The sequence below is a fragment of the Lampris incognitus genome, chromosome 9 (genome assembly GCF_029633865.1).
Source record: "Lampris incognitus isolate fLamInc1 chromosome 9, fLamInc1.hap2, whole genome shotgun sequence".
Taxonomy (NCBI): domain Eukaryota; kingdom Metazoa; phylum Chordata; class Actinopteri; order Lampriformes; family Lampridae; genus Lampris; species Lampris incognitus.
The window spans coordinates 36,938,627-36,958,847 of record NC_079219.1 but is presented as its reverse complement, the minus strand read 5'-3'; positions in this window follow the sequence as shown (position 1 = coordinate 36,958,847).

Here is a 20,221-nt window from a genome sequence, read left to right as displayed (position 1 = left end):
CCCCTCATTGACGCAACTCTCTCTTTCTAGGGCTCTGGGCCGGGGCCCGCAGAGACAACGTGAAGGCACTTAATTGAGAGCATTAGCATTCCGAGACGTCAAAGCGTTCTGAAGAGGTTGAGATGCTGAGTTACCCACACGGTGCAAGAGAGCTGAGATTCCAGGTTAGGCTTGCAATGATTTTGTGCTAAAGTCACATTATTTGTGTACATGTTGTTGGAAAGTAGGCAGGGATTTCTCTGCAATTATTTGAACTCAATTTGTTGCATTATAGGCATCTGTGCAAACAAATTTGTCAGCATAAAATACATAAAAAAACACATTTAGCTTTCTCCCACGGTTAGTTAATATAAAATTTTCAATAAAATTCAGTGTTAGAGTAGTTAATCCTGGGACCATTTCAGCGAGTTTGCTGATATACAGGTTAAAAACCACGTAAAGGTTGAAAACTTGGCTGGCTGGTCTTGGTACTCTGTGATGTTAGCATAGCAGGATAAACACAGCTGCAGATACTAACATTAATAATGGCTCTGTTGGATGTAGGTGTACCAGCACAGCTATCAGCATTGACAGACAGACAGAGCCAACACTAACAATTGTCAATAGTGTTGTCAATGCTTTCTTTAGCACACCTATGTCCAACAGACCCATTATAAATGTTATTATCTACAGCTGTGTTTATCCTGCTATGCTAACATCACAGAGTACTAAGGTCAACGTGACACATCTTTAACCTTTACGTGGTTTTTAACCTGTAGCTATCAGAAAACTCACTTAAATGTTTGTGGGTTTAGTTACTCAGATTTATCTTAAGTAAATCACAGCAGCTCAAGAAGTAGGGCAGGTCTTCTGGTAACTGGAAGGTTGCTGCTTCAATTCTCGGCTCCTCATGTCGAGGTGGCCCTGAGCAAGACACATAACCCCTACCTGCTCTAGATGAGCTGATTGTTACCTTGCATGGTTGACACCGCCACCAGTGTGTGTGTGTGTGTGTGGGTGTGGGTGAATATGTGAGGCATTAATTCTGAAGTGCTTTGAGAGGGAAAAGTGCTATAGAAAAGCAGTCCATTTACCATTTTTACTTGGTAAATGGAAGCACAACGTAACATCCTATAGTTACTGACAAGGTTTTTGAGACAAACAGTTATGAAGATCAACGCCTCATACAGGATCTACTGTCTTATGAGGTTTCTAAATGCAGTGGTGCTTGAAAGTTTGTGAACCCTTCAGAATGTTCTATATTTCTGCATAAATATGACCTAAACATCATCAGATTTTCACACAAGTCCTAAAAGTAGATAAAGAGAACCCAATTAAACAAACGAGACAAAAATATTATACTTGGTCATTTATTTATTGAGGAAAATGATCCAATATTACATATCTGCGAGTTGCAAAAGTATGTGAACCTTTGCTTCCAGTATCTGGTGTGACACCCTCTCCACCCCCACCCCCACCCCCCATCCCCCCCATGCAGCAATAACTGCAACTAAATGTTTCTGGTAACTGTTAACCAGTCCTGCACATCGGCTTGGAGGAATTTTAGCCCATTCCGCCGTACAGAACAGCTTCAACTCTGGGATGTTGGTGGGTTTCCTCACATGAACTGCTCGCTTCAGGTCCTTCCACAACATTTTGATTGGATTAAGGTCAGGACTTTGACTTGGCCATTCCAAAACATTAACTTTATTCTTCTTTAACCATTCTTTGGTAGAACGACTTGTGTGCTTAGGGTTGTTGTAATGTCCGTAGACGCCTTGTCTTACTGACATAAGAATAATTCAAGTGTGAGCCGACTTCGTAGGTTCTTAACTGTGTAGCTTTTACTAGCGTCCGTTCAACATACAACCTTCATAACATGAGCGTCTCACTTCCTGTATACGTCACACGCACTGCACGTACACCCGTGAGTAGGTCAAGTTAAACATGTGACAGGACCTTCAAAATAATAACATCTTTCATTCATTACATCTCCCCCTCTAAGATGATTTTCTAACCTGTATATCACCCCCCTTTTCACAAAAAAAATAAAAAATCCCCCACAGTACACAAGTCCATACGCCTCACAAATCCAGCCGGATTGCTGGCTTGCTCACCCTGCCAGAGCGAGTAACATATGGTGTGGAAGTTGGCATTTCTGCTGCTCGGGACTCATCCGTGTTTCCACTCTCCCCTGGAGTGACATGGTCAGGATCCCTGCTGACAAAGGTGAATGTTTTGGGTGTGGCCAACAGGTGGCGCCTGTTCCTTTTGTAATGTTCACCTTGAGCTGTCTCCACTATGTAGGATCTGGGAGTGGAGCTCTGACTGTGAACAACTGCTGGCATTGTCCATGTTTTCTGTCCATCAAGTTTGGTGAGTACTGCGTCACCCGAGTTCAGTGGGCGCAGTGTCCGCACGCCGTTCCTGCGGTTGTTGTAGAAAGCCTGCCTCGATTTGGCTGCGGCGTCAGCGGTTTTGATCAGTTCCTCTTTAGGCCAGGCCGGTTTCAGGTTATGCTGCAATGTGGGTAAGGTGGTTCTGATTCTCCTACCCATGAGTAATTCCGCTGGACTGGCTCCAGTGGAAGAAGAGGGTGTAGCTCTGTATGTCAACAGGGCGAGGAGGGTCTTCCTGTCTTAATATGCTTTTGGCTATCTGAACAGCCCTCTCTGCCTGTCCATTACTCTGGGGGTAGTGTGGGCTTGAAGTCACATGGATGAAATCATAATCCTCACTGAACCTCCTCATCTCTTCTGAAACTAGCTGTGGCCCATTATCGCTAACTACAATTTCAGGGATACCAAAACGTGCAAATGTAGCCTTCAGCCTAGCTACAACCTGACTGCTAGCAGTTGTTGGTAGATTTAGGATCTCCAAAAACCTGGAATAATAGTCAGACACTATCAAGTAGTTTTGCTTTTTGTACTCACACAGGTCTATGCCAACTTTCTGCCATGGTCTGGATGGGAGCTCACTTGACATTAAAGGCTCTTTTCTCTGTGTGTTCTTGTGTTCTCTGCAGAATTGACATTGCTGTATCTTTGTTGTAATGTGCTCTGTCATTTTGGGCCACCACACTGACTGGCTAGCTCTCTCTCTGCACTTAACTATCCCCTGGTGCCCGTCGTGTATTCTCTCTAAGATCACCTCCCTCATCTCTGTGGGATGACGATACGACTGCCTCTGATGACTAAACCATCTACCTCAGATAACTCCCCTCTCACCTGATAAAAGTCTCTGACTGTCTCCGGCACTTTATCGACATACTCAGGCCAGCCGTGTCTGATGAAGCCCAACACTGTCTGGAGCTGCAGATCCCCATCCGTGCTCTGTTTTATCTCCTGCATCCTTTGAGGTGTGGCAGGCACCTGGCACACGATGGCATCAATGTGCACTGCAACATCATCACGAGAAGCACCATCTCCGTAGCACTGCTCTGGGCCTCTGGAGAGTGCGTCAGCCACAGCTAACGTTTTGCCTGGTGCGTATTCAGCCACTGCATTGAAACGCATCAGCCTCATTAACAGTCTCTGGCACCTAATGGGCACATTAAGTCTAAGAAATGGGCACATAAGTCTTTGCTGTTCATGAGAGGCACTAGTGGTTTATGATCGGTGACAAGTCTGAAATTGTCAAGCCCAAACAAGTACTTCTCGAACCTTTCACATGCCCAGACGCTGGCTAAGCACTCTTTCTCGATCTGTGCGTACCTTGTCTCTGCGTCACTCAGCTGTCGGGAGCAGTAGGCCACGGGCTTCCAGTGTTCCCAGTGCTGCTGGAGCAGAACGCCTCCCAGCCTGTAGCTGCTGGCATCTGCTGACACCACCGTAGCCTTAGTGACGTCATAAAAGGTGAGTACCGGGGCGGTGGCGAGTGCTGCTTTAAGGTCTTGGAATGCTGTGTTCTGTGCAGGTCCCCACAGCCACTCTGTCGTTGCTTTAAGCAGTCCATAAAGCGGCTGACCTATCGTGGACAGCTCTGGGACGTATTTTGCCAAATAGTTCACCATCCCGAGGAACCTCTTGAGTTCCGTCACGTTCTGGGGCTGAGGAAAGTTCTCTATTCCGGCCACTTTGTCCGGGTCAGGTCTGATGCCTGCCTCGTCGATGACGTGACCAAGGAAGTGGACTTGTTTCTGTTTGAACTTGCATTTCGCTTGGTTCAGTTTGAGACCTGCTGTTTCAATGACCCCCAGCGCCTCTGCTAGGCGCCGGTCATGGATTTCCTCAGTCTCTCCATGTATAAGGATGTCATCCATGTACACCTCTGTGCCCTCTAGCCCGGTCAGAGTTCCCGCCATCTTTCTCTGGAAAATCTCTGGAGCACTCGTTATACCAAATGGAAGGTGGCAGAAAGCATACCTCCCAAATGGGGTGATGAAAGTGGTGAGCCCCCTGCTGTCTTCATGCAAGGGGATCTGGTAAAACCCACTTGCTGCATCCAACGTTGTGAATAACTTTGACCCTGCAAGCCTTGGCATTATTTCCTCCATAGTGGGCAGCACGTATTTCTCACGTTTCACCGCTCGATTCAGCCTCCTGAGGTCAGCGCAGCAGCGAACCTCTTTCTTGTTCGGTTTCAGCACCGGCACCATAGCGGCGCACCATTCTGTGGGCTGAGTCACTTTTTCAATAATGCCCTCATTTTCCATGCGCTGCAGTTCTTTCTTAACCAGTGGTACAAGTGGCAGCGGTATCCGTCTGGCTGTATGCACCGCGTATGGCTGGGCATCCTCCACCAGAGCTATTTTCACTGGGTCTGTTTTCAGCAGTCCACTTGAACCGAAAACTCCACTGACTTCATCCATCCACTTCACTAGACCCATCTCCACTGCCTCTGGACGACTCAGCAGACAGCTGCCTCTCCCCTTGATCACATACACTGGAAAGGAGTATTGTTTCTCCTTGTATTTGGTTGTGGCCTGAAACTGTCCTATGCAGCTGATGTTTCCACCTGGGCTTATGAAGCATGTGTCAGGAGGTCCCAGTTTTATGTTTGGCTTCAGCTTTTTAAATGTCCCTTGGTTGATAACAGTAGCGTCAGCCCCCGTGTCAATTTTAAAGGTTATTGGTACATCACTTATTGTTAAACTAACTGTCCAATCTTCCTGACTGCTCTCTTTGCCAACTTCTCCCAGAAAGTACAGCTGTTTAACCTCTTCAGTGACTTCTCTCACCGCTTTAGAGTGACATACACGCTCCCAATGTCCCTTTTTATGACACTTGTTGCACTTACTGTTCATTGCAGGACACTTCCGCTCATCGGTGTGCTGCGTCTTGCCGCACCTCCCGCATTCATCTACTTTTTTGGTTGCAGGACTGCTGCCACCATGACGCTGTCCGCCCTTTTTCTTTTGGCGTCCGTCCCGCCGTCGGACAACATTGACGTTAGCCAGCTGGGCCTCTGGTTGGTTAGCTTGGAGGCTGAGCTGCTTTGTTATTGCCTCCGCCTGGCGCACTTGTTCAATGACTTTCACCAGAGTAAGGTCCGCTGTGAGCTGGAACTGACGGGGAGCACTTTGTCTTTTATGCCCACTACCAGACGATCTCTGATATGTTCATCCCTCTTGTCCCCAAACTCACAGTGTTCAGACAGCTCATACAATGTCCGGATGTACATCTCCGCTGTTTCTCCTGGCTGCTGGCTACCTTGATAGAAGCACGCCCTCTCATGTATGATGTTACGGCGGGGAATAAAGTAGTCGTCGAACTTTTTCAGTACGATATCATAGTCCACTTTATCACCCTCCGCCGCGAAGTCAAACGAGCTGAATATCTTTTCAGCCTCGCTTCCCATTGCATAAATCAGCGAACTCACTTGAATCTCCCCGTCGTCTTTATCCAGCTTTGTCGCGAGCCTGAAGCGCGAAAACCGTTGTTTCCACTCCGGCCATTCGACGGGGCAGTCAAACTTGAATTCACTCGGCGGATTAAACTTCGGCATGACCGCTCGTGTTCAGATACACAGACTATTCTGACACCATGTAATGTCCGTAGACGCCTTGTCTTACTGACATAAGAATAATTCAAGTATGAGCCGACTTCGTAGGTTCTTAACTGTGTAGCTTTTACTAGCGTCCGTTCAACATACAACCTTCATAACATGAGCGTCTCACTTCCTGTATACGTCACACGCACTGCACGTACACCCGTGAGTAGGTCAAGTTAAACACGTGACAGGACCTTCAAAATAATAACATCTTTCATTCATTACAGTTGTTGTCCTGCTGCATGACCCACCTTCTCCTGAGATTCAGTTCACGGACAGATGTCCTGACATTTTCCTGAAGAATCCACTGGTATAATTCAGAATTCATTGTTCCATCAATGATGGCAAGCCGTCCTGTCCCAGCAAAACAGGCCCAAACCATGATACTACCACCACCATGTTTCACAGATGGGATAAGGTTCTTATGCGGGAATGCAGTGTTTTCCTTTCTCCAAACATAACGCTTCTCATTTAAACCAAAAAGTTCTATTTTGGTCTCATCCGTCCACACAACATTTTTCCATTAGCCTTCTGGCTTGTCCACGTGATCTTTAGCAAACTGCAGACAGGCAGCAATATTCTTTTTGGAGAGCAGTGGCTTTCTCCTTGCAACCCTGCCACGCACACCAGTGTTGTTCAGTGTTCTGCTGATGGTGGACTCATGAGCATTAACATTAGCCAATATGACAGAGGCCTTCAGTTGCTTAGAAGTTACCCTGGGTTCCTTTGTGACCTGGCCGACTATTACACGCCTTGCTCTTGGAGTGATCATTGATGGTTGACCACTCCTGGGGAGGGTAACAATGGGCTTGAATGTCTTCCATTTGTACACAATCTGTCTGACTGTGGATTGGTGGAGTCCAAACTCTTCAGAGATGGTTTTGTAACCTTTTCCAGCCTGATGAGCATCAACAACGCCTTTTCTGAGGTCTTCAGACATCTCCTTTGTTCTTTCCACGATACACCTCCGCAAACATGTGTTGTGAAGGTCAGACTTTGATAGGTATCTGTTCTTTAAATAAAACAGGGTGCCCAATCACACCTGATTGTCATAACATTTACCTGAATCTAATTTCACCTTCAAATTAACTGCTAATCCTTGAGGTTCACATACTTTTGCCACTCACAGATATGTAATGTTGGATAATTTTCCTCGATAAATAAAGGACAGAGTATAATATTTTGTCTCATTTGTTTAACTGGGTTCTCTTTATCTACTTTTAGGACTTGTGTGAAAATCTGATGATGTTTCAGGTCATATTTATGCATAAATATAGAAATTTCTAAAGGGTTCACAAACTTTCAAGTACCACTGTACCTCTGCAGAGTTTATGAAAGAGCGCTTTGAAATGGAGAACACTTTGCCTGACTAATTTTAAAGCAAAACAACATTGGGAATGATTTTGGAGACATGCTTTCTTTCCCATCCACCATCACAGATTTTTTTTATTTTCTTAATAGGTCGACAGGAGGTCAATGTGAAGAAGATTGAGATAAGGAAACAGATAAAGGTGGGTATATTTTTATCTTTTGTTTGATGATGAATTATCAGTTGGGTTGACTCGTGAAATCTGGCGCCCTAAATGAACCTCATGTTTTGTTAGATGGTACACAAAGGCCGCTGCAAAATGGCATATTTCTATCTACAGGGTGCCACATCAAATGAACGTCAAGGGTTCGATCACAGTAAGTTTGACAGTGATCCTATTAAACTGGGCAGAGTACCATGCCTGTCGACATCTGGTCCAGAGATGTAAATGGAAAGACAAGACGTCTACACATGCTGAAAAACACACTTTCAGCAGGCAATGCAGCAGTACAGAGTTAATGTTTTTTTTCTAATGATAGATTTTTTTGTGCATGTGATATGGTTCATTAAATGAACTATAAATACATCAATGTTTGTAAAATTAAGTGCAATTTAATCTCAATCAATTTGCTGTAACGTCAGCATGCTTCATATCAGTTCAATTATATGCTTTTTACCGGCTGGGTGTATTAGCTTGTTATTTCAGAGGCCGGTACTTGCTATGGGAGGCTGCAGCAGCGTCCATAATGGGTGTAGGAGAGATGCAAAAGGCCGAGCTTGGTCAAAGTGTCCAGAGATATATGAGCACCTAGATTCTGAGGCAACATTTTACATTTGGTTTTCAGCTTTACAAAACCTCTGCTAGGTATAGCACTCTTAGTAGTAGTTTCCAGTGTGTGTGTGTGTGTGGTGTGGGGTGGGGTGGGGTGGGGGGGGTGGTAGTGAGCTACATGACTTGTCTCTATTTGCCTTCAGGGCAGATAAATTTGTAAGTGAAGTGACTGACAATACTTTGCATCTGAGGCCCTAATGGGAGACAATGTCAATTAAAATGTGTGTGTGTGTGTGTGTGTGTGTGTGTGTGTGTGTGTGTGTGTGTTGTGTGCGTGCGTGTGCAGACATCTATAGATGTATGGCTGACAAATCCTCAAACACAGGTTCTCTTCAGATACATAATGCATCTGAAGAGAACGCAACACACACACACACACAAAGAAACACACATGAGAGGGAGTCATGTCATCGACTATACACACACACACACACAAAACACCTATTCCTTGTTTTCTCAGACTGGCCTCGTCTCTCGATGGGCCTTCAGCTACTCCTGTTTGTCACCGACCAGGCTGATCTGATCTGAGGCATCGTTTGAACATGTCTGTTGCTCTTTATGTGGGCCGACTGAGTAATGAGGTTTGCTTTGCGAATATGAAAGTGATGTTTGAAAGTGAGTTGATTCTTATTGTGGGCAGAAATCTATTTACTTTTTCCACACAACTCTTTTCACGTTATCGTAACTGGCTGTTGGATTTAAAACACGGGCCTCTTGTTCATCTTCACTAACCCTGTACACCTGAAGTTTGAAATTACATGAGCGGAGGTATCAATATTCTAGTTCAATTATTTCAAGGAATAGGCTGTATTTTTTTTGGGGGGGGATACCCCCTTTTTCTCCCCAATTGTATCTGGCCATTTACCCCACTCTTGTTGCTCCTACCCCTCTGCTGATCCAGGGAGGGCTGCAGACTACCACATGCTTCCTCCGATACATGTGGAGTCACCAGCCGCTTCTTTTCACCTGACAGTGAGGAGTTTCACCGGGGGGACGTAGCGCGTGGGAGGATCACGCTATTCCCCCCAGTTCCCCCTCCCCCCTGAACAGATGCCCCGACCGACCACAGGAGGCGCTAGTGCAGCAACCAGGACACATACTCACATCCGGCTTTCCAACCGCAGACACGGCCAATTGTGTCTGTAGGGGCACCCAAGTAGGGGTGCCTGTAGGGGTGCCCCGTGTCAATAGGCAACGGAATAAACCACGACGCCACCCGGACACCTATGTACTCATTAGTTTAAGTAATTTAAATGAGTATATGTTTTTTTAAGCACTTTATTTTGTCATTGTACAGGTTACAATTATTCTCTGCATTTAACCCGCCCAGGGACCAACTCCATTTCTTTTTTCCATTGCCTTGCTCAGGGGCACAGGCAGGAGTATAAACCCTAACATGCATGTCTTTTTGATGGTGGGAGGAAACCGGAGCACCCGGAGGAAACCCACACAGACACGGGGAGAACATGCAAACTCCACGCAGAAATGTCTGTGAATGTTCTCATTCATCCAGGTCATGATTATCCAAAGGAGTTGAATCAAGTGCAACTGGACTTGGTTTTTATCCGTGAAGACGTTTCGCCTCTCAGCCAAGAGGCTTCCTCCATTCGTGCCTTTCTGACTAGACCAAGCTGGTCTGACTGGCTGGTGATGAGACTCAGAATTTATCCTCTTTGGAGTCGTTGTCAGAGCTATATAGTACCATGGTTCTTTGTGTTCTGATGTTTACCAATGCCCGTCGCTAACAGAGCCATAGATATGCGTGGCTCTTTTGTGTACCGATGTTTGGTCGGTACACAAAAGAGGCACTCATATCTATGGCTCTGTTAGCGACGGGCATTGGTAAACATCGGAACACAAAGAGCCACTCATATCTATAGCTCTGACAACGACTCCAAAGAGGATAAATTCTGAGTCTCATCACCAGCCAGTCAGACCAGCTTGGTCTAGTCAGAAAGGCACGAACTGAGGAAGCCTCTTGGATGAGAGGCAAAATGTCTTCACGGATATATACCAAGTCCAGTTGCACTTGATTCAACTCCTTTGGATCCACACACAAAGGACCTGGGACGGCCTGCAGTTCGAACCCAGGACTTTCTTGCTGTGAGTAAACAGTGATAACCAATGGGCCACTTTGCCACCCAAGTTAAAACTTCAACATATTTTGCATGTCTCATAAGACTCGTAAAGCTGTGTTGTTATGTCTAACTGGGAGTCATAAAGTCTATCTGTGTAAGTGAACGAATGAATTTTCTTTTTTGTCCGAGGCCAACGGTCAGAGGATCAAATTTACTCTGATCAGCCAAAGCTCAATGGTGATTTCTAATGTAATCTTCCTTTCAGGACATCTTTTGGTATAAAGGCAGACATTACACCATAGTATTTAGTTCAAGTACATGCAACACCAAGTAAATTTATACATATACAGTGTCCAGGATTTATTTTTTCCTTTATTTTGTCTTGGCCAGATGCTCGTCATGAAGACCCAGCATATGAGAATAACAATAACTTAACACAAAACGAATTTTCCGGAGTCGGTTCTTGGAAGTTTTCCAGGATGGGAATGGCAACCACGTATTTGAAATGCTTCCCTGAGCTTAATGGGTAATCTTGTGGCCCCGTATACAGGATGGTATTTGGTTTAGTGAGTTAACAGTAGGGCTCTTAGAAGTTTAAATATGATCTTGCAGTGTCTTTTATGCTTTCCAGCTTTGTCTCAGCCTCTTTCCTGCTCTTGCTTTTCCGTTTCCATAGGCTGAGGCCTGTGCAGTGCAGGCTTAGCGCTATGTCGCCTTCTTCAACCAGAGCAGAAAATAATTTGGCACACACTCAGCTCCTACACATGCGTTGTGGTGTGTGTTTCTCCGCACGGGTTGATGCATACATGTGTGGGTCTTGGTTTGTGTACATACATATGCCTCTTTGTGTGCGTGTGTGTGTGTGTGTGTGTGTGTGTGTGTGTGTGTGTGTGTGTGTGTGTTAGCCTGCATACATACGTGCATGGATCTTCAAGCCAACTCAGCCTGTCCTTGATTTGGAAACCCTCTGTTACTTGATTGCTGTTTTTTTTTAATCTACAGACATGCACACTTTGCTCTCTCTCTCTGCACTGCGTGCTGGGAGATTGGGTGCGTCGGCGTGAGCGAGGGTGTTGAATGAGCTTGAGTGTGTTTTTGTCTTAATTCACTGGGTTTCTACCGCTTTCGCTTTTCTTTTCTTCTCTACATGGTAAGGTGAGAGAAGTTTAATTTTACTTCGTTGCTGGTTGTTGGGAAGTGACTGGAGTAGCTGGTCGGAGTTTGGTGGTGTGCAATATGGCGTCCCTCCCCGGTGAGGGCTCGCTCCCCCTGTCTACCAGACACGTGGTTAAGAGTCGTGGTTGACTCGCGGTACACTGTCGAACAGGTTCTCCTGGCTGCAGGAGAGCAGGTCGGTTATGAGAACATCACCTACGGCTCTCGGATGAATAAAGCCGGGGTGGCTTTTCTCCGAGAGGAGCGTTTAGTCCACCTGTTGGTCGAGAGAGGCCTGGTGCTGGACGATCCGTTTGTAGCCGTCTCTCCATTGTTTGTGCCATCGACACGTGTTACCGTGTCAGGCGTACCTCCGTTTATCCCGAGCGAGCTCATCGGAAGAGAGCTGAGTCGTTTCGGAAAGTTTGCTTCCGGGTTCAGAACAGTTCGTCTGGGTTGTGACGACGCCAGGCTGCAGCATGTTACCTCCCTGCGGAGACAGGCCTTCATGTATTTACATGATCCCTCAGAACATCTACAAGTGTCATTTAGAGTCAAATACGAACACGGTTTCTACACTTTGTATGCAAGTTCTGGTAGCATGAAATGCTTTGAGTGTGACGATGTCGGCCACAAACGTTCATCCTGCCCGCACAGGGAGCCCACAGCGGGCAGCAGTTCAGCCGAGCCACAGCCAGGAGGCGCCGCCGAGGGCGGTAGCCCGCAAACGGCGCAGCAGGCGGCGGGAGATGCCGCAACCTGGTAGGGAGGTAAATGTACAACTGAGCAGGGCAGCAATTGTGTAAATGACGGTAATCTGAGCGGTACTGAAGCACAGGATGTGGACGGAGGACAGACGGAGCCAGTGAGAGACGGTCACCCAGCTGAGGCTGAGAGTCAGGTCTCTGCAACAGGTGAGTCACACTGTGAAAACGCTGGAAATACAGATGAGGAAATGTTAGAGGAGGACAGCCTATCACAGTTTACTGATTTCGTGTCACAATGTGATCAGCAGTCCTATTCATTGAAGGAGATTAATGATTTCCTTGATGAAACTTATGGCAGACAGTCTGTGGAAGTAGCAGATTTCTTCTCAGATGTGGACAGGTTTGTTAACTCTGTTATGAAGATTAGAAAAACGGCTGGATATGAAGAGCTCAGTAAACAGAAGAGGTTTCGTCTAAAGAATATTTTGACGAAACTTAGGAAAGAAAGGCGAGGAAAGGCTCCTTCAAATGTTCAAAATTGAAATATAGGTGATAAACAAAAGGTGTTTTTTTCTTTCTCTCTTGGAAAGGTTTCACTGTCTCATCCCTTTTCTCTCTTCTTTTAATGGACAGTTTGCGGGTAGGAAGCCTACATATTGTAGCGAATTTGGAGATCAACCACAGGAACTGCCGCGGCCGGGACGCGAACCCGCATCGCCCTCGCCGCGGGAGACATCGCTGACATCTCGACTAAAGGACCAGACTCATCAGCCTACGGCCAACATGACTACTTATCCATGCACGTTACAATATTAATGGAGGACGGGATAGAGTTAAGCGGGGTGTGGTAGCTGAGCTGAGTAGAGCTAAGAACATACGTAGATGTGCTCCTCTTACAAGAAACACATAGCTCTGTAGACAACGAGATAGAGTGGAGAATGAGTTGGGCAGGCCAGGTTTTTGTTTGGGTTTTTTTAGCCATGGTACCAACTTTAGCGCAGGTGTAGCTCTTCTTTTCTTGCAGCGCCTCCTTTTAACAAATGTTTTGGCATGTGAAGTGGAGCAGGGCAGAATCCAAGTAGTTCAGGCAACAATCCGAGAAATACCTTTTGTGTTTATAAATGTGTATGCTTATAATACGGGCACTGATCGCTTGGGATTGTTTAACAAACTGAGGGATAAACTTAAAACAATTTAATAGTGGCTCAATCCTAGTGTTGGGAGGAGACTGGAATTGCACTACACACCCTAAATTTGACAGAAACTCAGAAGAGCCCCATCCACCGTCGGCTTCTTTTCTGTCCACTGTAGTTGCAGAAAACGACCTCACTGATGTTTGGATGACACTTAATCCAACAGTTAGGCAGTACACATTGGTAAAAGCTGCCGAGGATAGTGTGAGGGCAGCCAGGTTGGATAGGATTTACCTCAATCAAACATAGAGCAACAGGTTGATTAAGTCCACGATATCACCTGTGGGATTTTCAGATCACCATTTAGTGGTGGCAGATTTTTCCTTACAAGTTCAATTTCGACACTGTTCCTACTGGCACTTCGACTGGCGGCTAACGCGTGATAAAGCCTTCTGTCAGTTCTTCTCTGACTTCTGGAGTCATTGGAGGCTGAGTAAGAAAGATTTTGAGAGCTTAGCTCAGTGGTGGGAGGTAGGAAAAACACAAATTAGGATTTTATATCAGCGATACAAACAACACACCCTTGGTATGGAGAAAATCTGTCTTGACGAATTAGAGAGAGAAATTAAGATATTAGAAGACGAAGTAATTATTGGACATGATGGCAACAGCAGCACCTGGGAAAGTAGGAGGAAGGCTTTAGGTAGGTTCCTACATGAGAGAGCAAAGGGTGTGATAATCAGAAACCGAATCACCACCATCAAAGACATAGATGTTCCAACTTCTTTTTTTTTAAACTTGAAAGAAAAATTAGAAAAATGTGATGATGCATCTCAAACTTCCCAGTGGGGCAATAACAACTGATCCATCAGAGATGAGGAAATTGGCCATAGACTTTTACAGCAGCCTGTTCAGTGCGGAGACCTGTGACTCTGACTGTGTGGAGGAGATACTGGAGGGACTGCCTCAGCTGGGTGAAACGCAGGTGGCCTGGCTGGAGTCCCCCATCTCCTTTGACGAGATGTCTGCGGCAGCTCAGCTGTGGCAAAGCCTCCGGAGTTGATGGACTTCCTTCAGAGTTTTACAACACGTTCTGGACTCTAATTGGACGAGACTTACACGATGTATTTAAAGACTGTTTGGACTCTGGAACTCTACCTTTGAGTTGTAGAAGGGCCGTCCTGACACTTCTACCAAAAAAAGAGAGATCTTGGCCTACTGACAAACTGGAGACCAGTTTCATTGTTATGTACTGATTATGAGATAATTGCAAAATGTCTTTCAAATAGATTCAAACGGTGTATGGATACGGTTGTACATTACAGCCAGATGTGTTCCTGACCATACAATTAAGGATAATCTTTTTTTGATATGGGACATTATTGACCTATCTAAGCTCCAGGAGCTGGACGTTGGCCTGCTTTCCTTAGATCAAGAGAAGGCTTTTGACAGGATTGATCATTGCTATCCGTTTAAAACACTTGAAGGTTTTGGTTTTGGGGATACATTTATTAATTGGATCAAGTTGTTGTATTCCGGAGCCAGTGTTCTGTTGAAGGTAAGAGGTGGACTCAGCCGACCTGTCTCTGTTCAGAGAGGTATAAAACTGGGTTGTCCCTTATCTGGAATGCTGTACTCCCTGGCCATTGAACTGCTTTTATTTCAGCTCAGGCAGGGGCTCCCAAGACTAACCTTTTCAGGGAACACCACCAGTGCAGTTAGCTTATCAGCATACGCTGACGATGTCACAGTTTTCATAACAACTCAAAACGATGCACAAATTCTCAAGCAGAAATTGGCCTTATACGAACAAGCGTCCTCTGCAAAAGTCAATTGGTCAAAATCTGAGGGTCTTTTGCTGGGGGAGTGGAACAATAAAGAGAAGCCGACATTACCAGCAGGGCTGCAGTGGAATACAGAAGGGATGAGAAGCACACTGCGGATCTACAGTTGAGGGTGATACATGGGGCTGTGGCTACGAACAGACATGTGGCACACATTGATGCTAGGGTAGGGAGCCACTGCTCTTTTTGTAACATGAGGAAACTCTACAGCACTTATGGCTCAGATGTCCCAGGTTGAGCCCTCTTTTCTCTGTACTGCAGCAGTGACTCAGAGGTTTAGGAGAGGTTCTCGAAGACAGCCTGTTTGTCTTTGGTCCGAAGTACACGGCAGTACAGTGCAGATGTGTCACTTTGGTTAATTTTTTGATAGGTCAGGCAAAAATTAGAATTTGGCTTAGTAGAAGGAACAAAATGAAAGGCATAGGGTCCACAGATGCTACACTCATGTTCAGGGGTCTAGTGGCTGCTCGGCTGAAAATTGAGTTCATGTTTTTCAAACTTAGTTCAAACTTGGAAGGATTTATTTCTATTTGGGGACATGGGGATGTGCTGTGCACTGTAGAAAACCAAGTGCTTCTTCTTAATTTCTGAAAAAAATAGGGGAAGGTCTGTATCCTTTTGTTTTTACTGTGTATGGCAATTGTTATTTTTTTCACTATGTATATGAGTATTTGTGTTAATGTTGTTATCTTGATGTGAATGAAGAATTGGAACATTAAAGGCTTGGTTAAAGGTCAAAGGTCTCTCTCTCTCTCTCAGAGTGGAGCGGAAGTGTGAGTGAGTGCGTGTTTCGGCATTTTCTATCTTGTCTATTTTTCGTTGTTTCGTGCTTTTTTGGGGAGTTTGTATTTTGACAGATTTACTGTTGTGGTGGTGAGTTTTGATAGCGGAGTGTGTTCGACCGGCCCAGCTGTGAGTCATGCAGACTCGCGGAGTCAGAGGCATGGGGCCGGAAGAGCTCACACTCTGACATGGAGTTAAACTTTGTCCGAACTTCAAGTGCTCGGTTGAAGATTGCAGTTTAGCAGTCGGTGAAATCGTTGGCTACGACAGTGTTAAGTCCGCATCTAGGATGAATAGTGGAGTCGTGTTTCTCGACAGTATTGATAAAGTCAATGTGGTTGTGGAGCAAGGCGTGGTAATCCAGGACACCTTTGTTCAGGTTTTGCCACTGGTCAGTCTGGCCAAAAAGGTCGTTTTTTCCAAAGTCCCTCCATTCATTAGTAACGACATGTTGCGGAGGGAACTGGCGAGACACGGAAAATTAATGTCACCTATAAAACTGATTCCTCTGAGCTGCAAATCTCCACTTCGAAAACATGATGTTACCCTCAGAAGGCAGGTCTTTATGGTTCTGAGGAACAACATGGAGTTAAATCTAATATTGAAGTTCAGAGTTGATGGTTTTGACTATGATGTGTATGTATCATCAGAGACAATGAAATGTTTTGGCTGCGGAAGGGAGGGTCATCGCATACGTTCCTGTCCAGAGAAACCAACTGCTGAGCCAAATGAGGGTCAGACTGCAGCACAGAGCCCTGAGCAAACTGGGACTGCGGTGCCGAGCTCAAAGCAGGGAGAAACGCAGCAGGAAAAAAACCAGAGTGAAGCTGAGTTTCTAGCTGCTGCTTCAGGTGCTACTGTGGGTTCGGGTGTTGCTGATCCAGGTTCTGCTAAGGCAGCGGCTGCTGGCTCAGTTGTTGGTGATCCGGGTTCGGCAAGTTCAGGAGCTGTGGGTTCGGGGGCTGCTGATCCGGGCCCTACACAGGACAAAATTGTTGTAGAGGTTGTTGAAAGTGTCCCACAGATACTATTACCTGTGATGTTATGGACACAGACTGAAACAAATGAAGCAGAATGTTCTCTGGAGGAGGAAGGAGAGATGTTGATAAGAGAGACTTCTAATGTCAAAGAAAAGAAGAGGAAACCTAATGATGTGTCTCCGCCGTCTATTATAGCGATAAAGGTTTCTCGATAGAGTAGGTGTCAGCAATCAGATGAAAGTGAAGGTGGCGAGGAGAGCGATGTGGAGTCTCTAGCTTCCTCGTAGACAGGGACTCAAAAAGAGACTGGACACTCTTTAGTGAGAATTAAGTTCTTGCTGGATAGTAAGGGAGCCAGAAATGTAAAAGTTGAAAAAGTGTTCCCTGATTTACAACTCTTCCTTGATTCAGTGAAGACTTCTGATAAGTCCTGGTGGTCTGGGGGAGAAAGCTTTCACTGAACAAGAAATGTTTCGTTTGGAAAAAAAAATAGTTCAAAGGGTCAGAAAGCAGTTAGGGAATGATGAATAAGTTTTTCAATTTATTCTTTCTCTGTTCACTTGTTTCTGTTTTGCAACTTCTTTTCTGTATTATGGAGGACATAAGAATGGGGAGCTTAAACTTAAATGGGGGCAATGACTGGTCGGAAAAGGGCCTCTATTTTCAAGCTGTGTGGTCTTAAAAAGTTGGATGTGCTTTTTATACAAGAGACACACAGTACTACTGATAAAGAGGCTGACTGAAGGAGAGAATGGACTGGTGAGACCTTTTTAAGTCACAAAACCAGTAACAGTGGTGGAGTTGGGATTCTTTTTTTTCCAGGAATTTTAGTCCTCAGTCTGTTGAGTCTGAAGAAGTTATTAAAGGCTGTCTGTTAAAATTAAGAGCAGTGTATGAAAATGTAAAAACAATCTCATCTCATCTCATCTTCTGCCGCTCTTCTGGGGTCGGGTCGCAGTGGCAGCAAGCTAAGTACGGCATTCCAGACATCCCTCTCCCCAGCAACGCCCTCCAGCTCTTCCTGGAGGATCCCAATGTGATCCCAAGCCAGATTGGATATGCAGTCCCTCCAGCAAGTTCTGGGTCTACCCCAGAGTCTTCTCCCAGTTGGCCGTGCCCGGTAAACCTCCACAGGAAGGCGCCCAGGTGTAAAAAGATGCTTTTGTCTGTTTTTAGAAAAACCACCAAAGTAAAAAAAATTTGATTTTGTCTCTGCACAACAGTGGTGGGATATTGGAAAAGTCCAAATAAGACAACTGTGTCAACAGTACACTCGGAATGTCACACAAACCTTAATGACTTCAGTGAAAGCTCTGGAGTCTGAAGTAAAGGAACTCCAGGGCTTAGCTGAGGCCACAAGAGACCAACACCATACTGAGGCACTCGCAGTGAAAAAGTCTCGTTTAAACAACCTGCTGGGTGTTTCAGCTCAGGAGGCTTTGGTTAGGGCCTGCTTTCAACATGTAGCCCAGATGGATGTCCCATCACACTTTTTCTTTGGCCTTGAGTGTAAGAATGGACAGAAGAGGTTCATTCACAGCTTAAAATCTGACACTGGGCAGGTGCTGACTGACCATACTGCAATACATAAGTGAGCTGTCAGTTTCTACAGTAACCTGTTTAAATGTGAGCATAGAGAGGAGCGTCTCAGAGTTTTTATACCGATCTCCCTCAGGTTGAACAGCAAAGTAATGTAGAGTTGGAAGCAGCGCTTTAAACTCCATGCTGCTATGGAGTTGATGGTCTACCTGTTGATTTTTACAAATCTTTCTGGTTGTTGGTCAGGGGGGATCTGCTGGCAGTGCTAAATGATAGTGTTGCCAGAGGGCTTCTGCTATTAAGCTGCAGGAGGGCGGTTCTCACCTTACTGCCTAAGAAAGGTGACCCACAGTCCATTAAAAACTGGAGACCTGCGTCACTGCGTTGCACTGATTATAAGCTCCTTTCAAAGGTGTTAGCAACCAGGCTGGGTAAAGTGATGGAACAAGTGATTCACTGTGGCTAGACCTACTGTGTATCTGGCAAGTTGATTTCAGATGACATCATTCTGATTCGAGACTTTTAAGAGATCTGAAAGCTGTTTGGCCTCAAAGCTAAGTATGATATGATCAGGGGTGCACATAATTTTTTTGGTCTGGTTCTCAAAGGAGCACCTGAGGTTCTTGCTTGGTGCTCACCTTTTTTTAAATACATTTTTCCATGACCCACCCACCTCACAAAATGAACAAAATATGAGGGATACGTGGATAACATTACATGTACTTTAATTTCAATTGAAAATGAATAAAAGCAGTCGGTTACAACAAAATGTCTGTTCTTTAAAGTGCCATACGTGTGACTTTCAAATGAAATGACTTCTCTTCAAGCAGTGAAAACTAAATATACAAATGACTGCTTTTTCAAACACTGAAAACCAAATCAAACTCACAACAGATACTGCTATTTAAAGCACTGAAAGTTCTGTTATCCTACAGGACATCGTCGTCATCATCATCACTCCCCTCCAGACTGTCTTCCTCTATTTCAAAAACACCAGATGTACTAGGCCTGCTCCTTTCTCGCTGGTTCAGCCTACGATTAGCTGTTTGCATCCACAAGTCTACTGCTGGCTTTGGGTCAAAGGTTTCTGTTGTGAACTTAGATAAGTGAATGTGCATTAGAGATGAGAGGCGATAGTCTGACAGGCAGGATCTGTACTTGTTTTTTATTATATTCAGGTGTGAAAATCCCCTCTCACACGCAGCACTGCCCAAGGGCAGTGTAAGAGACAGCAGAAGGACTTTCTGAATGTTGGAGTAACTGCCTGGGTTGCTGGTGTTCACTACATTGACTAGATCATGCACAGAGGAGGCTGCCAAACGTTTCCCAGCTTGCTTTAAATGCATCCACTCTCTTAAAGTTGAATCTTTGTCAACAGGCATGCTGGCCTCATATTTCTCAAGGATGTTACTACGTGTTGTGTTGCCAAAACTGTGGAGGTCTTTCATTTCATTAGGCCAAGTTGTAGGATCAAAAATCAAAAAGTGATCGCATGACTTGAGGGATTCATATCTGCTTTCAAATTCATGAATTAAAGCTCTCAAAACATCAATCTTATCACTGTCAGCTTCAGCATGTGCCACAATCTCCTCCCTGTACTTGCCCTCACTGCCCATCAGTAGCGTCAACTGTCCAATAGCAACCATGAGCTCGTCTTTGCATTCACCAATAGTCAGATTGTCTTTCTGGAACCTGAGGGAGGTGAACTGTAAAATGTTCCCAACATCAAGCATGTTGGCTAGGAAACAACGAAAACGCTCTGTGCTGATATGTTTTAGGCTACTGTCATCACTTGTTGCCACTTGGATCTGAATGGCTGGTAACATTCTCCATATTTTAAACAGAGTCTCTTGTCTCCATGCAGACCATCTGATGTTGTGGAACTTACCTA